The 19,585-nt window shown below is 36.8% G+C and overlaps 1 protein-coding gene across 6 annotated transcripts in view; it reads right to left on the reverse strand.

Moving 5' to 3' along the window:
- BCAS3 (BCAS3 microtubule associated cell migration factor) overlaps window positions 1–19,585 on the reverse strand; it is a 570,722-nt gene that overhangs the window by 337,136 nt on the left and 214,001 nt on the right. The window lies entirely within an intron of this gene.

Raw genomic sequence — 19,585 nt, forward strand, 5'->3', positions numbered from 1 at the left:
AAGAAAAGAAAAGCATCACCAAGCGAAGTTTCCTTCTCTGATAGGATTTGCACTGACTCCACTAATCTTTTAAGAAAGTTATTAAAGGCAGAAGGGATTCTAAAAGAATCATGGCTATATGGATGGAAGAAAAACAAAGGACTCTGGTAATACCAAATGTGCATTGATTATAAACAGACTGTAGTGTTTGAGGATGGAGGATTGGAGGATACAGAATTGGATAGATGTTACATGGTTATACAAATAATTGGTATAAAACTTAATTATAATTTTATGGTGCTATAAAGAAATATAGGATAGTAAAAGAAAATAAAATGGCAAGATCTAAATTAGTCTAGAGGAAGCATGGAACATTTCCCTAAACAAGCTTGAGAGTAAGTGGGGAGAATATTCCAGCCATGGCGACCTGCAAAGGCTCAGAGAGCAGAAGAAACATGAGTCATAAGGATGTGTATCCATAGAATGAATGCACCACAGTAGACATAGGGTGAGACTGACAAAAGTCAATAGGCAAAAACATTGCCTTACTCCCAAAATGTACCACTCCCCACCATAAAATTAAAAAACATAAATCAACCCTTTATTTTATGATGGTATTAACACCAAAAAAAAAAAAAAGAATAGGCATTATGGCTCATTAACAACCAGGAAAAACAAGCTCTGTGAAATAAAATCCGATCTGCAGTGAGAGTAATTACTCTGCTCTCACCAATAAGCCAAATTCCTCTCATGCACTTATCTTTTCTCCCTCTCCATGGCTTTGCATTTTCCGGAACATCCTATAAATGAAATCACAAAGTATGTACAGTATTGTCTTGCTTCTTTCACTTGCCAATAAGCATCTGAGATTCATCCACTCTACATTTTCCTACATGTATCAATTCTTTCCTTTTTATTCCTGAGTATGATCACATTGTATGGAAGTACTTCAGTTTCTTTACCCAGTCATTGGAGAAAGGACATTTGACTTGTTTCCAACTTTTGGTTATTACAAATAGAGCTGCTATAAACATTTTTGAACAGGTTTTTGTATGAATGTAAGTTTTTAAAAAACATATAAATAATCTAGGAATGGAGTTGCTGATCATAGTAAATGAATGTTTGCATAGACATAATAATTGTATGTTTAAGGTTATGAGAAAATGCCAAACAATTTGACAAAGTAGCTGATTTCATACTCCCACCAGCAAAGTATGACAGTTCCAGTTCTTCTGCATCCACATCAGAATTTGGTATTGTTACTCTTTTTGATTTTAGCTATTCTGGCTTTTATTTGGATTTCTCTAATGGTCAAAAATGTTTAGCTTGTTGTTGTTATTGTTCATGTACTTATTTGTCATCCATATATTTTCTTTGGTAAAGTGCCTATGTAAAGCTTTTGCCAATTTTTAAAACTGGGTTAATATTTTTGCTGAGATATAATTCATATACCATAAAATTCACCCTTTTAAAATGTACAATTCCATGGTGTTTAGTATATTCTACAGAGTAGAATCATATACTATGATCACTATCTAATTTCAGAACATTTTCATCACCCAAAAAGAAAGCCCATACCCATTAGTAGTCACTCTTCCTTTGCCCCACCCATCGGCTTTTGATACAGGAATCTTTTCTGTTTCTGTAGATTTGCCTATTCTGGATATTACATATAAATGAAATCATACAGTGTAGCCTTTTGTGAGTGTTTCTTTCACTTATTATGTTTTCAAGGTTCATCCATGTTACCAAGTATCAATAGTTCAGTCCTTTAACTGGTTGAATAATATTCCAATGTATGGATATACCACATTTATACCAGTTGATGAATATTCGGCTTGTTTTAACAGGCTACTATGAATAATGATTCTATGAACATTAGTGCACAGGTTTTTATGTGGACTTGTACTTTCAATTTTCTTGGGTATACACACCTAGGAGTGGAACTGTTGGGTCTATATTTAACCTTTTGAGGAACTGCTAAACTGTGGCTGCACCAGTGTATGAACGCTCCAAATTCTCCACATCCTCAACAATATTTGTTATGGTCTATCTTTTTTATTTTATCTATCCTAGTGGGTGTGAAGTGGTATCTCACTGTATTTTTGATTTGCATTTTACTAATGACTAATGATGTTAAACATCTTTTTCATGTGCATTTTGGTAATTTGTATACCTTCTTTGGAGAAATGTCTATCCAAAATATTTACCCAAAATTGAGTTATCTTTTTATTGTTCAGTTGTAACAGCTAATTATATTCTCAGAACGTAAGTCCCTTATCAAATCATGATTTATAAATATTTTCTCCCATTCCATGTGTCATCTTTCACTTTCTTCATGGTATGCTTTGAAACATAAAAGTTTTTAATTTTGATGAACTCTTTATATTTTCTTTAGTTGCTTATTCTTTTGTTGTCATATCTAAGAAACCACTGCCCAGTCCAAGGACACAAAGATTTAGAGCTATGTTTTCTTCTAAGAGTTTTATATATTTTTAGCTCTAACATTTAGGTCTCTGACCAATTTTTTTTTTTTTTTTTTTTTTTTTTTTTTTGCGGTATGTGGGCCTCTCACTGTTGTGGCCTCTCCCATTGTGGAGCACAGGCTCCAGACACGCAGGCCCAGCGGCCACGGCTCATGGGCCCAGCCGCTCCGTGGCATGTGAGATCCTCCCGGACCGGGGCACAAACACGCGTCCCCTGCATCGGCAGGTGGACTCTCAACCACTGCGTCACCAGGGAAGCCCTCTCTGACCAATTTTGAATTAATTTTTATAAATGGTGTGAGGTAGGGGTTCAACTTCATTCTTTTGAATGTTGAATATCCACTTGTTCCAGCATCACTTGTTGAAAAGATATTCTTTCCCACACCAATGGACTGGCCTGGTACCCTTGCTGAAAATCAAACAACTATAAATGTAAGAAATCATTTATGGATCTTACTCCCATATTTCAAAAGTTCTTTATATATTCTGGATATAAACCTTTTATAAGATACATGATTCTTAAATATTTTCTACCCTGCTGCGACTTGTCTTTTTCTTCTCTTACAGATCTTTTAACAAGCAAAATATTTTTTCATAAATTTCACTTTATGAATTTGTTTCTTTTGTACATTTTTTGCTTCAAAAATTCAATCTAGGGGCTTCCCTGGTGGCGCAGCGGTTGGGAATCTGCCTGCCAATGCAGGGGACACGGGTTCAAGCCCTGGTCTGGGAAGATCCCAAATGCTGCGGAGCAACTGGGCCCGTGAGCCACAACTACTGAGCCTGCGCGTCTGGAGCCTGTGCCCCACAACAAGAAAGGCCACGATAGTGAAAGGCCCACGCACAGCAATAAAGAGTGGCCCCCGCTTGCTGCAACTGGAGAAAGCCCTCGCACAGAAACGAAGACCCAACACAGCCATAAATAAATAAATAAATTTAACCTAAAAACTTTTTAACTTTTATATTTTACACTTATTTACCACAACCTTACAAATACGCATTTCGAATTTTTCTGTTTTTTAACCAGTGTCCTCGAAGTAGTACCTATAATGTCTATTACTTCAATATTCTGACACTTGAAATCTGAGGCAAGTCAGGATCCATGATCTCTTTTGCTTTTTCCATTTAATGATATCCTGGCCTAATGGCAAACTTAAAGCTAAATTTTGTTAAGCAGACATGTTATGTCAATTTGTACTGCTATCTGAAAATAAATAGAAAACACATATAGTCACTGAAAAGAAAGAAAGGAGAATAGCAGAAGGGAACATACTATACTGTAGAGCAGAAGCGCCCATTTGGACATTTACTATTTCCATATTATTTGATGTCACCAGCTTGTAAGCCTACCACTACAAAATTCAAATAAGTTACACATCTCCCAGAGAGAAGGTTATGAAATATAGACAGAAGTTGTGATTACATTATCAATGTCCTCTTCAGATACAAGCCACATGGAATTAGAAAATTTAGATCAGTGTGTTTGTTGTTTTTCATTTCCAAATTGTTTTGAAATTCTGCCATATCGGGATGACTTCTAAAATAGCCATTACATAAACCCTTACCCAAATACACACATACAGAACTCACTGAAGACAATACTTTCAAAACTCCTATAACACTTATTCACTTTTTTCCAGGAAGAATAAGGACTGTGAAGCATCTCTGTCACTGCAAATAACGGTTTTTCAGAGGAACTTAAGATAGAAAAAAAACAGGAAAATCATGCTGAATTCCTTTTCTTTCTAAGACAGTCAGTGGTCTGTTATGCTTCTTTGATGGATCATTATATCCAACAAAACTTGCTGCTTCCACCTATATTTTGTCATTATCTGCAAAAATGCCAGCTGGGATTTTGACAGGGATTGCACTGAATCTGTTGATCAGTATAGGGAGCACTGACATCTTAAGAATATTAATTCTTCCAAGCCAAGAACATTGGATGTCTTTCCACTTATGTAGGTATCCTTTAATTTCATTGAATACTGTTTGGATCTGAATCTAATTTGGATCTGAAATCAGACCACAACCAAGCCAAGAACATGGGATGTCTTTCCACTTATGTAGGTATCCTTTAATTTCTTTGAATATTGTTTGGATCTGAATCTAATTTGGATCTGAAATCAGACCGCAACACGAAATATGTCACAAGCTAATGAAATTCAAGGACTATGTTTAACACACACATTTCACAATGAGCAGTCAAATATTTGTTGAGTGCCTTAGCCTAAGATCACACACTGTGAGGACTGCATTCTTCGCTGTCACAAAGCTTACAGTCTAATATGCATGAAACAGGAATAATTAAGTGCTAATTGCCTAGCACTAAAGATAAGTACTCACGGGATCAATTATTTGGAGAAGAGATCATAGAGCAGATGAGATATAACCTAGGCTTTGAAAGATGGGTATAATATGGATAAGAGCAGAAGAGTAGAAATATTCTGAGGATAAGGATAACATGAAGAGGAGAGCATGTAAAGTGATGCCACAGATGTGAGCAATAGTAAGAAATCTCTAACTATTATTATAATGGAAATATATATATATATTTCCAATATAATGGAAATGGAGAGAATTATAATGGAAAGCAATGGGAAGATAATATATTTCAGTTTTAGAAGAATATTTCAATTGAGGCAGAGGAGTAGGAACTTAGGTACCTAAATTATTCAGCAAGGGAACAGAACAGATTTTGAGATCACTGAACTTTACAGATAGGATGCGTAGTCTAGAAAAAGGAAGTGATTTCACTGAGAAGCTCCAAATCTTGTGGTTTAGTTAGCCATAACTTAAAACCCTTCGCTGGCTCACCAAGATAAAACCACCTAAAGGGAGCATACAAAGTACATCACATCTATCCCTCGCAGCCTTCTATCTTATTGTCAAGCAACACTCAAGTATTTATGAGCTTTTATTCTTGGTGTCTGTGTTCATGGTGTAGCCTGTGAAACCCAGTGCATCTGAAAGAGTAAAATAAGTTGGGTATATTTCATAAGAATTCATAAGTGTCTGACATATTTTACTATGTGGTAAGCAATTTATAAAAATAGCTTTAATTAAAGAATAAATAAAATGGTCAACAATGACAAGGTTCAGAAAGGCAAACATAGAGAGAAAACTAGTAACTCTGGTAATCTTCAATAGGGTAGCTTCACTAAAGAGGTGACAAATCATATGGAAAGGGATAAGTAAAGGGAGCGTTGATAGGAAATGATTCCGGTAATGGATACAGAACACAAATTTAAGGACTTTGGAGCTGAAAAGAAGCCGTTAACAAGATGAGATACTGTACCAGGCAAAGGTTTCATTCAACATTCATTCTTTCAGCTCACACTTTTTGAGCCTTATTGGTATGAGGCCCTGTTCCAGTCCTGGATAAATAAGTCCAACGGACTCCTAAAGAGGTCATAACATAATGAGACAGAAATACTACAGGTCTTTAAAGAATTTAATGGGAGAAAAAGTGCTAATAAAGATATCTGCAAAATGTCTCAGGAACAAAAAGGAAGGAGACGTTTTTCATTGTTGTTTTAAAGGGGCGATGTGCAAATTTTGAGTATAGAGGAAGGAACTTGGATCTTCTCATCTTCACTTTTCTAGCAGAAAATAAAGGATGAGAGCTGTGTGAACAATTAATTCAGGAATTAGTAAAATGAGGGAACTAGCTTAGACAAGACATCTCATTAACTCACACGTAATGATCTACGTATAAAAATATATGTTAAAAGCACAAAATTTAAAAATGAAAGTTCATACTGAATCAAATACACAAAAATAGTATAATGATCCTTTCTTCCCTTTTCAATTGTTCAAAGTCTTTGTTTAAAGACAATTTTCACTATCTCTTTCTTGTGTCATGGATTTTCTTTGAAAATGAAGTTAGAATCTAACAAACCCCCAGATTTACCCTCCACAAAAACTGTTAAGACTCCTCCAGAGTAGGAGCAGTATCTTACTAGTTGTTGACGGCTCAGTAAATGCTGAATGAAGGGAGGAAATATATTTTTTCTCATATCCAGGAAGTATAGGAAAATACAGCCCTATGATCTATAGAAAAAAAATTAATTTTGGAGGGGACACCCAAAGTCCTTCAGAAGATAGCCAGGTGCTGGAACCCATGGCTTTCACTAGTCTCCTTAGTCTTAGGTTGACTCGGCCAGGAGCCTAGACTTGGTAACTTTAAGAATAGATCCTCAGGGCTTCCCTGGTGGTACAGTGGTTGGGAGTCTGCCTGCCGATGCAGGGGACATGGGTTCGTGCCCCGGTCCGGGAAGATCCCACATGCCGCGGAGTGGCTGGGCCCATGAGCCATGGCCGCTGAGCCTGCACTCCGCAACGGGAGAGGCCACAGCGGTGGGAAGCCCGCGTACCGCAAAAAAAAAAAAAAAAAAAAAAAAAAAGAACAGATCTTCAGACACTTCCTTATGGATATATCAAACCTAAATTTCTGGGCCAGGATTATTTTTGAAGCCTGAAGCTTCTTAATACAATGAGGCTCAGCAGAAGAAACTCGTAGTATCCGTAGTCTTGGACGCGGATTAAGCCTGTCCCTCCATTTTACACTTCAATTTCCCTTTGGACAGACAGGGAGAGCAGCACTTTCTTTGCTCCACCTTCTAGGCATATATATGATTGTAACAGTAAAATTAAAAATTTCTGAGATCAGTGAAGAGTCACTACATCAATTCTAAATGTCACCTTCAGCAACCATTCTTTACTATGCTTTTCTCTTTATTGTATGAGTGAAAACAGTGGAGGCTGTTTAATTGCAATTTCAGTAGTGGGCTTCATAAAACCTTAAAATACATATAGTATTTCACACAGCATTATACTTACAAATTCCAGCTGGGAAAAGACCTGTAAGTGACAAATGCCATGAGAATGGATATTCTCACAGTATTTCTGGCACATCCAAACAGAGGAAGTCTCAAAAATCTCATGAGAAAATAAGCTCTTCTAAAACTCTCATCCCAGTTTTTTGGACTTACTCTATATAGATAAACTTCCATAAGCCTTCAGGCTTTTGGGTCTTTAACCAAATCCACCAGAGCTTTGATCCTTTAGAGGTTTACCAGTCCCCAAGATAGACAGAGCTCTCTTGGGGTGGGGGAAAAATCCCAAGTTCCAATAAAATGCTTTCTCAATAAATTAAAGCAGGAATTCTATTTGAGAATAGAAAATCATTTAAAAATCAGAATTTTCAAAACATCCTTTGATGTTTAAAGCGATATTTTGTTTTCAGTTGTTTATTTGTTTACAGTTATTATTGTTTTTAATGTCACAATACAAAGCCCGAAGCCAGAACAGTTCACATCGGGGTTTAACCACTGACTTTTTGTATTTACTTGTACAAGTTTGCATTTTTGAAAAAGGAATTATGAAAACAATCTCACGTGCTCCTTTTTTCTCCCCCGTTCTGCCTTTTGGATGAAGAATACCTGCAGGTACGTTGGGGAAAGAAACTTTCAATCTCCACATTAACACACAGCACCTCTGTCTGTGTGTGAGGCTGATGTGATGTAATCTCTGCTTACTAAAAATGTTTCTAACTTCAAAACGCCACCTTATCATGTATGCACTGTCCCAAAGTATGTTTTCCCAGACTTTCTATACTATAAACACACAGGGGGAAAATGGATGAAGTTGAGGATAAAAGAGAGAAAATAACAATGGGCTTTGTTGCTGTGCTGGAGGAACAGCCTGTCAGGTCAGCTTTGCAGAGGCATATTCCCAAACCAGTCATCATTAACGGACTCACTTCCACAGGAAAAAAAAAAAAAAGACAGAGTCTGAAAACTCCGGACAAAAGAAATCCCTGCAGACAAAGTAAAAACAAATTAAAAGACCCATTATAAAACACAGATGCTACAAGGAAAATAAACTTTCCAAGATTTACTGGGCTTTGACAAACTTGAACATTTGTGGAAAAGACATCAGCAACAACTCCCAGGTAATGTGGCTGCAAAGCTAGACTCCTTTCTGTTTTATCTTTACCCTCCCTGCAGAAGCTGCCAGGTTGGTATTCTTAGCTTCTGAATGCATGATGTGAGAACATGTGAATGTGGCAAAGTGCCAGCCACAAGAAATCTCTAAAAGCCAGCAAGGTCCTGAGATTACTGCCCATTTCAGATTATGCTAAATATTAAAGTTAATACCAGTGTATCTGTGTGTACACCTTCATTTCTTCTTAAATGCAAACCAGAAGAGGAAAAATAAGACGTAAATGCAATTATAGGCCTCCTCCCTCCCCTTTGAAAAATTTCCCTATCTTACCATACAGCGAAGTAAGATGAATGAGATCAGTTAAAATAACATTAAGCAATCAAGGGATCAGAGTTGTAGTTGAGAAAGTACCTTAAAACGGTATCACTTCAGTGAAAAAGAGAAAACTTTTTGTTATAGGATTCTAGAGGCACAAGCTACAAATTACTGCTAATGAGGGTCTGAGGAAGATTCTAGGAACAGAGGTGTAAGACAATAAGAACTACAATGGAATCAAGGGGAACAAATGGAGAGGAGTGTGGAGGATAAAGAAGTCTTTTGTTGTCATTAGGGATGCAGGGATAAACATAAAAATGGCGAAGGTTCATGTGGAAAAAAGCAAAATGACACTAGGCAGTGTTGATGGTGTCCTAAGGGAGAGCACAGCTTTTAGGAGGTCTGCATTATCTTCTCACTTTTTTTTTTTTTTTTGTGGTACGCGGGCCTCTCACTGCTGTGGCCTCTCCCGCCGCGGAGCACAGGCTCCGGACGCGCAGGCCCACTGCCATGGCTCACGGGCCCAGCCGCTCCGCGGCATGCGGGATCCCCCGGACCGGGGCATGAACCCGTGTCCCCTGCATCGGCAGGCGGACTCTCAGCCACTGCACCACCAGGGAAGCCCATCTTCTCACTTTTTGACCCTTAACATGGACACAGACTTCATTCCTTTAGGCACTCCATTTTTTCTGAAGGTTTACTAAAGAAACATATAGAAATGAGACTCCTACAATAGTTTCAAATTCTGTTCTCATCACCCTTCCACACACCTGTCCACAAGATCCACTCTTGTTCCAGGATATAAACCTCTCAGTCAGTGTCCTTGGTCTGCTACTATTTTGAACCCTTACATTTTGAAATTGGAGTAACGAGGCACACTAAAAGGCAATGTGGATGTGACAACCTGGCACCCCTGAGAAGATAAATATATAGGAAGAACCCTATTCCCAAATATCCCATTATTATCCTACTTCAACCAACTTCTTTACTCTAAGACCTCATGTAGATGGTCTACTCCCAACATCATGTCTTTCCAAAATAAAAATCGGGTAACAAGTTCATATGGGGCTTTTTTGGTGCTTTTTGCTTTCCACAGAAGACCAAAACATTCGGTCTGCTTTTAGTATCCTGCTGTGGAATTGACAGGGATAAAAATCCAAAATATACCAATGAGTTTAACTAAGTTAACTCTGTAGTTGAACAGCTCCCGACTTCTTGACTCTGTCAAAAAGGGTACAGTGGTAGCTTGTTTTGTAACAATCCCTGGAAATGTAGGCTCTGAAAACCTAAAAACACTGCTTAGCACTTGCTTGCCATCTAATTTAACATTAAAGCTTTCTCAGCCAAACACTCGATAATTATTTAATCAAAACCAAATAGAGTCCTTTTGGAATATATAAAAAGTATCCTGTGCAAACAGGAATTTCTTGAATGTGGGTTGTTTGGGGTTGACATTGGAGTCTCTGTTTCTCTTTTTCTTTCTTTCTCTCTTTTTTTTCCCCTTTCCTAGATGAGAATGACAAGCTTCCCAGCTGCAGTTCCAGGACTTTCACCCTCCTTTTTGACCTTTTCTCAGGCGTATTCCAGTATAATCTGTAATCTACTCAAGTAGGAAGAGGAAACAGCAGCGCCCTGGTGAGAAACAGTGCCTTCTGACCCACATACCAAACTGGGCGGAAGCAATGCTTGTTCACAGAAGCCAAGGAGAGCAGAACACACACAATTAAAAGAAAATGAATAATACATCCCTATTTTTTTAAAGACTGTTAACAGAACAACCAAACAGTTTTGGTGACAAAGTGCAAGATAGGAAGCGTTCAAGGACAAGTCTGACTAGGCACTGAATTGTTTCTCCCTATAAAATTTTTGGAGAGTAATAGGTGGTGAAGCAAAGATACTGCAAAAACATATATGCATTTCAAGCGAAACACTTGTTGCTTTTTCAAGTAAACAGTTCACAACACAACAGACAGGTACTTTGGGGGAGGGATGGGAAGGTAGAAAGATAAGAAATATCCCCCACAAAATTAACTTGAAAACAAGAATCCAATTTTTTTTTTTTTCTTTGCAAGATGGGGTTGAGGTTTTTAATGATACTGTCAGTACTCTTCCCACTACATACAAAGTAGCTGCACGGAACTTTGCACTAGTACTAACTAAATGTCAGTAGAATTAAAACTTCACATTCTGGAGACTTGAAACTGCGCTATTTTTCAAATATTAATCAATATATAAATTTATAGGGGCTCCCTGGTGGCACAGTGGTTAAGAATACGCCTGCCAATGCAGGGGACACGGGTTCGAGCCCTGGTCCGGGAAGATCCCACATGCCACAGAGCAACTAAGCCCGTGCGCCACAACTACTGAGCCTGCACTCTAGAGCCCACAAGCCACAACTACTGAGCCTGCGTGCCACAACTACTGAAGCCCGCATGCCTAGAGCCCGTGTTCTGCAACAAGAGAAGCCATAGCAATGAGAAGCCCGCAAACTGCAACAAAGAGTAGCCCCCGCTCGCTGCAACTAGAGAAAGCCCGTGCGCAGCAACGAAGACCCAACGCAGCCATTAATTAATTAATTAAAGTATATATATAAATTTATAACTATTCAAATACACAATGTGCTAGGTAGTTTCCTTTTCTAGTTTGAATAGTTTTTTACCAGTTTATTATCTTAATGTGTTCACGACTGTTACACGTAAATGTTTTTCTTTCCTTAATCCAAAACTAAATAAATTTAGAAAATTTACACATAAAAATTAAAAGTCAAAAGGAACTAACTAACTGTTGCTAAAACTATATGTAGAACAACATCAGTCTACACTACTCCAAAAAGATACTAAAGCTGTCTGAGAACAAGGATCCTTGGACTGCAAAAATAAGCCTAGAAAGGGAGATAAGTCAGAAACAACATTCAAAAAAATACAAATAAGAGGAAATAGGAAATATTTCCAAAAAGTTTCAGAGATAAAAAGTGTATGGGGACAAGCACTGAAATAAACTGCATGAAAATCTTCTGTCTGCATCTCCTCTCCACTATACTTTTGGCACCATTTGTTCACACAGCCAACCCAAATTTACAAGATGAATTTTTAAAATCTCCTCACATAAGTGGGAAGTTCATTACCTTAGTTTATTATTCTTGCAGCATTCCAAGATTTGGGATGAAGACAATTTGTAAGAGCTGGTGCTCTTAATATTTAAGAAGTTTCAGCAATTTTTAATTCATTTTAAACATTAGGATTGTAGTTTACCACTCTTTCCACAATGAAAAATCAAGGAAGACAGTCAATGGACTATATTTAACAGTAGAGGGAACAATGCAAACTGTTTGTATAAAGAAGGAGAATAAATGAAAAAGATCTTGGGATTTTACTTTAAGAATCAAGTTATTAAAAAAAAAAAAAGAATCAAGTTATTCCTAAAGACGTAAGCAACCTCAAAATTCCCCACTCTTCTGAATCGAAGAGTAGAGTTTTGGGACTAAGTGCTCAGAAGTGAAGACATTTAATAACCCTACTGCAAAATCCCCAGAATTAAAAATCCCATAATCTAGCAGCACTTAGACCAAATCTGTGATTAAATGAGTTCCCCAAAGTATAAATAAATCCTCATTAAAATTCTTTTTTGAAAATATTCCACACCCATATCTCCCATGCTTATCTCGCAATGAATTCTGTATCATGTCAACAGATCAAACAGAAGCACTTCACTGTTCAAGGAAAAAAAAAGGAAACTTATCTGCATCATTCAATAAACATAATGCTATTACTTAAACTGTTGAACCTATAAGATATGGAAAAATGGGAGCTGGTACTGAAATAAAAAGAAACACTGTAACAAGATAAAATACTGAATAAGTTGCAAGATTTAAGGTGTAATGTTTTTAGACTTGGAGGACTCAAAATAATTTAACATTTGCAGAACTGGTCTTTTTCCAGTACATTAAACACTGTATACTAAGGAAAAATTAAATATTAAAATCAAAGTATTTTCTGCTGAATAACAACGATCGTAGTAAAATGTAAGCAACTTTCATAATAATCAAAAAGATACAATTCAAAATAGCAAAGATGCTCCCCACAACCTCCTTCCCGCTCCCTTACCCCCACTCCACAGAAGGCTTCCTTCTTTTTACTTATGACTGTTAAGGATATTTTCTGGCTCTATTTCAGCATCATGACTCAGGTCATGAGAAGTGTCAAAGATGCATTTCCTTCAGATGGGAAAGAGCAACAGATTTTAACAACCATACAAAGATGGGAGTACTGTGCAAAAGAGCCAAATCAGCATTTTTGACAGCAGGGAAGATAAAACCTTTTATACTCACATATATTTTATTTCCAGCTTAAAAACATTTAAATATCATTCTATCAAAATATGCTCACATGTTCTGCTCAAGAAGAAAACAGGAAACCCATTCTCAATATAGCTGCCTAAATTATCAACAATTTGTGAGAGTATTGTTCACCGACAAAAAAAGAAAAAGAAAGAAATCAAAGTACACATATGAACATTAATAGATAGTTCGAGTCCTTGTCTTCCAAACTTATTTTTCCAAAAGCAAAACCATGAATTTACCTGTATGCATAAAAACTCCTTTGACAGAAAGTCCTTGAGAATGAAAATCACAAAGAGGAGTGATAACATGACCATATCTGGGCACCTGAGAATGACGACTCTACTTCTTTCCCTGTAATTCTTCTGCCTTAGCAGAAACACTTATTCTTAATCAGCTGGGTTATTGCCAGAAAACCATAATCATTTATCAGTACTGTTGTTTTATATTTTCTTTCATCCATGATTTTATCAAAAGCGTACACATTTCAATCCATTCCAAATTGGACAGGAGTGAAATATTATTGAACATTTGTTAAGAATTCCCTACTCATGATGATTCTCAACACTGAAAAGGGAATGGCCTGTCTCTTCTGAAGCTGCCAACAACAACAATGCCCACACTAAATCCACTCTATCCATTTTGAAATAGTTTCACTCTTGTGCCTCATTCTAGCTTCAATATTCTCACCTGCAAAAACACATCATCCAATGTTAATACCTCTTTCAATGAACCTTAAATCCCTTTCCTTTTCTCATCCTCTTCCAAATTCTAAATGTCATTTTATGCTAAGAACCTATTATGCTAAGAACCATAACGGTTTCTATTTCTCAGTATGTGTAATGCTGGCACAGCAGCGACTTCACTCTCTGTACCCTTTTGTAGTTTACAAACTATAAGCCAGCAGTCATATTTTTACTTCCTGCTCAGATTTTTAAGTTCAAGACTGCTCATGGCTGCTACTCCCAAGTCTCATAATTTCTAAATCTGTTTATTTGGGTCACTCATGAAGACACTGGTCATTGTGTACCCTAAGAAGCCCAATTCCTTCTCTCTTCTCCCCCTCCAATTTTTCTAAAACCAAATTTTGAAAAAATATTTCAGTGGAACCTGACCAGAATTTTCTTACTTAATCGTCTTCCTCACTGGAAAAGTAAGGCTAACTTAACATGCAAATAGATAAGCCAAATCCTCTTGTAATTAGTTATTCTAATCACCAGACTAAAACAATGTTGAAGGATCAACTCCCTGAAAATTAACTTGTAATTCTATTGCCAGAACGTTTCTAGAGAATTCCTTCGTGGGGAAACTGACCAAAGTGAAAAGGTCTACAAATACTATTGATTGGGGGGTACCCTAATAAAATTGATAGACCAGTTGGACCTATAAACTGGTATGAGCTACTTGTGCTCAAAGAGCTTCCAATCAGTTCTTTAGTATGGATGTGTTGATTAGGTGAATAAATATGAAATAACAAAATAAATCAAATAATAATAAATTTTTTTTAATAAAATAAAAAATAAGAATGATCAGCCAAGGATTCCTACACATTCCGGCCAGTATTTTAGTTTAATCAGTCTGAGCTTGGGCCTAGGCATCAGTACTTTTTTAATCTACCCAGGTAAACTATAATGTACAATCAGGGTTGAGAGTCCAAGATGAAAGATAATGATGACCACAAAAAAAACTGAAAAAGGAACTCAGAGGAAACAGAGATACTACCAGGAGCAAATAAGTGCATCCAAAATTATAACTATCTTTTAAAGAGATAAACAATTTTACATCTGTGAAATAAGAAAAGGATGTGAAAATAAGAGAAACATTCATAGAAAAGGTTATTAAAAACATATTGCACAAATAAAAATCTAATAAGAAGGTTAGGAGATAAAGGGGATATTCTCTTAAAGTAAAACAAAAAGACAAAGAGACAGGAAATAGAAAAGAAAGTTAGGGGTTCAGTGTAGGTGATCCATTATCCAACCAAAATGATTTCCAGAAAGGGGCAAAAAAAAGAAAACAGCAAGAAATAAATTATGAAGAACTGAAAGAAGCAGACTCTGAGTGGGAGAAGTGGGTGCAGGAGAGTGCAATTTTTCTTTACAAAATTGTGGCATTATTTGACTTTTATAATAAATGTATGTATTGCTTTGATACAAAAATTATATATTGAATAGGTAAACAAAAACAATAAAACTACAATGAATGTTAACAGAAAAGAGAAGCAGAGATTAAGTATAAGGCCTAATGATGCCTCAGTAGTAGAGTGTAATCACTCTGGTCCCATAAAATACAGAGACAGGTCCTTGAATAGCAATGTATAGAGAAACAAAGAAAGGATCTTTTAGAACATACAGAAACCACTTACTCAGATGATTAACTAAAAGAGTTCCCTCCATTCATTCATAGGAGCTAGGTACCTGGACGGGGTACTAAAACTAGATAATAATTGATAGTAATATATTTCAAAAGTCCAATTCTCTAATAAGACTTTGAGGAATAAATCATAGAAAACATCATGAAAAGGAAGCTAGGTTATTATAAAATCTTAGACAACATCAACAACCATAGTACACCAAGTTCATGCCAGGGTTGCCATGATTACCATCACAGGAAAGTTTAGAAAAGATCGCCCTCTAGAGGCATGTCTCATTAACCATTTAAAAACAAAACAAGAAACCTGGAGTCTATGATGTGCTAGTGTTAAAAATACAGAGAAAACACAAAATATTTCACGAACAGTAAAGAGGAAAACAAAAAATGACAGTTTAGCTCCAACTGCTAACTACCTGAGCCAGCATTTATTTTAAGGAATTAAAAAAAAGAGAAAAAAGTGTAGCATATTCCAAATAATAGACAAGAGATAAAGTATTCAAATAGACTTTAATCAGTTTTTATAGTATTAAATTTAACATAAAGTATAATTTAGAGACAATATAAGAGTGTTAGAAGATACTCCACAGGTAATTTTATTTTCCTCAAAAACTATGTTATCTGAAACTTCCTCTCAATTTTGCTGTGAACCTATAACTGCTCTATAAAACCGTCTATTAAAAAATGATGCTATCTTTACTTAGTAGATGGTTTCTCCAAATAGGGCTTCTGAAATAAAAGAACTTTTCAGGATGGTATTAATTATAAGGCTTCTCTTTTCAATCCACTTTCCCTAAAGAACTCATCTGTTCTGAGAAACAATAGGAAGTGACATGAAAATATTTTAAATATGCATGATTTTGGTGTATAGATGTAAAGACACAAATTCACTAGGAAAACTTTAATAGACTTCAAAACAATAGATTGAAAACTTCATTTGAACTACAAGAAAGTACATGCAAACAGTAAAAAACCCAGGTACTAAACTAAGATAGCCTAAAAGAAGATTTTTATCCATTTACATGTATATACTGTATATATATATACTCTGTGTCATATGAGGCATAAAATTTAAAGCAGAGCTACAGTGCACATGATTGATTTTTCTTGGCAAAAATTAAAACATACAAATGGAAACTTCAATCCACAAGTAAACAGTGATGTGGAAAGAGAAGTCAAAAAACATCACATTATTATTGATTGTCTTAAGTAGGTGAAACTATATAAGGCTGAAATGGGCGGTTGCTTTGTATTTACAGTTGTGATGTGGTCTGTATCAAGCAAACTACTGATCAACAAAAGTAATTACAATAAACCAGCAAATGAAAGCTATAAACACAGTTTCTGAGTGGTAAAAAAAAAAAAAAAGAATGCCTCATACAGATGCTAGGAAGAAAAGTGATGCTACCAGTTACTTAGAAGCAGTTTACTAAAATAGTGAGGCTTCAAGCCCAAGAAATCAGAGGCCCCTTCTACAGGACCCAGAGTCTATCCATTCCTTCCATTTAGAAGAAGTAGAATCTGGAATTCAGATGCCTAAAGCTGTGACTCAATGATGACTCCTCCCTTCAGGACCAATGAGTTAATGGGAAGGCGACACTTCTGAGAACTGTAGAAGTAAATCCAGAATCCCTCTGTTCACGCAATGGAAATAGGAAAAAAACAAATTCCTTAAAAGCCCTATCACATAGTGACTGTCATATTCTTGAACCTAAACTGGAAAACTAATTTGCAAAATAAAGAAATGCAAAGGCTAGAGAATGGGTAGATTAATTTATCCAACTATATTTCCTAATGTATGGTATTACAATGAGTAAAAACAGATGAAAAAGAAAAAATAATACTACCTTCACTTTCAATTTTGCGTTGGGTGTACCTTCATTTCAGAAACAATGTCAGAAGTCAACTCATCAATATTGAGTCTAATAATGCTACAAAAGCCTATGCACAATAAGGTCACGAATATTTCAGTCACTTATTATTTGGTGAATTCTTCATTTATTCTCTTTTCTGCACAAGAGCCACTATACAAAAATATGAATAATGAATCAGTCCTACATACCTCCTTAGTAATAATCAGCATCAATAATGAAATTAATCATAGCAGCTAATCTTTTCCTCAGTTATTTCATGTGTGTCAGACACTATTCAAAATGCTTTGATCCTCACAGTAACTCTCTAAGGTAGGTAATTTTATTATCCCCATTTTACTGACAGAAAATTAAGGCACAGGTAGATTAAGTAATTTGTCTAAATTTACAGAGCCAGAAAGTCACAGAGGTTCTACCACAGGAAGTCAGACTCCAGGTCCTCCAACTGCCTCCCCAAGGAAGTTACAGTTAAAAATGGAGATCATCGAAAATAACAGGTAGAAGGCAGTAAGTGATAAGTATGGATAAATAGCTTACAGAAGAAACAAATACCAAAGTTAGACACTTTATGTTAAGAGGGAGAAAAGCACACTGTGAGCTGAGCTGAGCTGAGCTGAGCTTCAAAGATTCATTCCACGTTTACCTGAAGAAATAAGCGGAAAACAATTCAGACACAGGAACAAGGTGTTGATTGAAGCTGAAAAGCAAAAGCAAGTAATTAAATTTGCTTGGAGCATAAACAATAGTGGCAGAAATGGTTTCTTCATTCAGCAAAAATTTACTAACTGGTAAAGGGAATGCCTCATCTCCTAGAGGACTATTCGCCTGCAAACATGCTCACCTCCTATTTCTATGAGAAACAGAGGCAATCTCCTCTTTGCCCTCTAACTTTTCCCCATTTTCCTGTTCCCCTTTACATCAATGCTCATTGAAAGGTCTGTCAATACTGGCCTCCAATTTCTCTCTTCCCGTCCTTAATAAAATCCTCTCTTACCAGGCCCCTACTGCTTCAACAAAACTTGCTCTTATCAAAGCTACATGTCCTCTACATGACTAAATTTGATGGTATTCTATCTTTTTCTCAGTCCTTATCTTAATTGACCTATCAGCAGAATTTAACACATTAATCATTCCCTTTTCTCAGGAAAAAAAAAACAATGTCTTCATTTGGCTTATAGGATTTCTCATGTGTGGTTTTCCTTCTATGTCACAGGCTCAGTCCTGGGACATCTTCATCTTCTTTTCATACTCATTCACTTACTAGGTGATCTCATCCTGCTTTGGCTTTTTTTTATCTATGCCTCCCCAACATTTATTCTCAGCCTATTCCTTCCCACTGAACTCCAGATTCATAAAACCAACTACCTACCTAACATCACTAGGAGGTCAAGACACATCTTAAACTAAACATGTCCAAAAGTCCTGATCTGTCTCTATCCCCAGAGCTGCTTTATCCTCGTGGTCCTCATTTCATGTGATGGCAGTCGCACCCTTCCAGCTGTTCGGGCCGAAAGCCTTACTGGTCACCCTGACTCCTCTCTTTTCTCTCCTGGATTTCTGCAATGCTCTCCTAACTGGTCTCACTAGACTTCTACTCTTGTCAGACTGCAGATGGTGCGTTCTCAATACAGATCACCATTCTGCTCCTGTCAAACCACAATCTGACCCCGTCACCCAAAACCCTCCACAGCTTTTCCACTTTACTCTGAGTAAAAGTCAAAGGCTGACATGATCTGGCCGCATTCCCTCTCCGACCTCATCTTCTACTCTGCACCTTGCACACTGTTCCTTGGCCACATGGGCCTCCTTGCCTCTCCATGAACACTCCAGACACATTCCCAGCTCAGGGATTTTACACTGACTGTTTCTTCTGCCTGGAACACATTCCGCAGACATCTGCATGACTTTCTCCCACACTTCTATCAGATCTTTATTCAAATGTCATCAACTCAGTAAGGCCTGCCAGGAGCATCCTAATTTCAAACTGCAATCTTCTCCAGGCATGCCCTATTCCCCTTCCTTTACTTTTCTCCATAGCATATAGAACTACCTGTTTATCCATCCATTTGTCCATCCATCCATCCATGAATCCATCCATCCATCCATCCATCCATCCATCCATCCATCCACCTATCATCTATTCTATGCATCATACATATCCCGCCACTGGAAAGTCAGCTCCATGGGAACAGGGATGTTTTCCTCTTTTATTCACTGCTGTATCCTAGAGCTCAGGAACAGTGCCTGGACATAGTAACACTAATTAATAGTTCTTGAATAAA

This window comes from Lagenorhynchus albirostris, chromosome 20 (genome assembly GCF_949774975.1).
Source record: "Lagenorhynchus albirostris chromosome 20, mLagAlb1.1, whole genome shotgun sequence".
Classification (NCBI taxonomy): Eukaryota; Metazoa; Chordata; class Mammalia; order Artiodactyla; family Delphinidae; genus Lagenorhynchus; species Lagenorhynchus albirostris.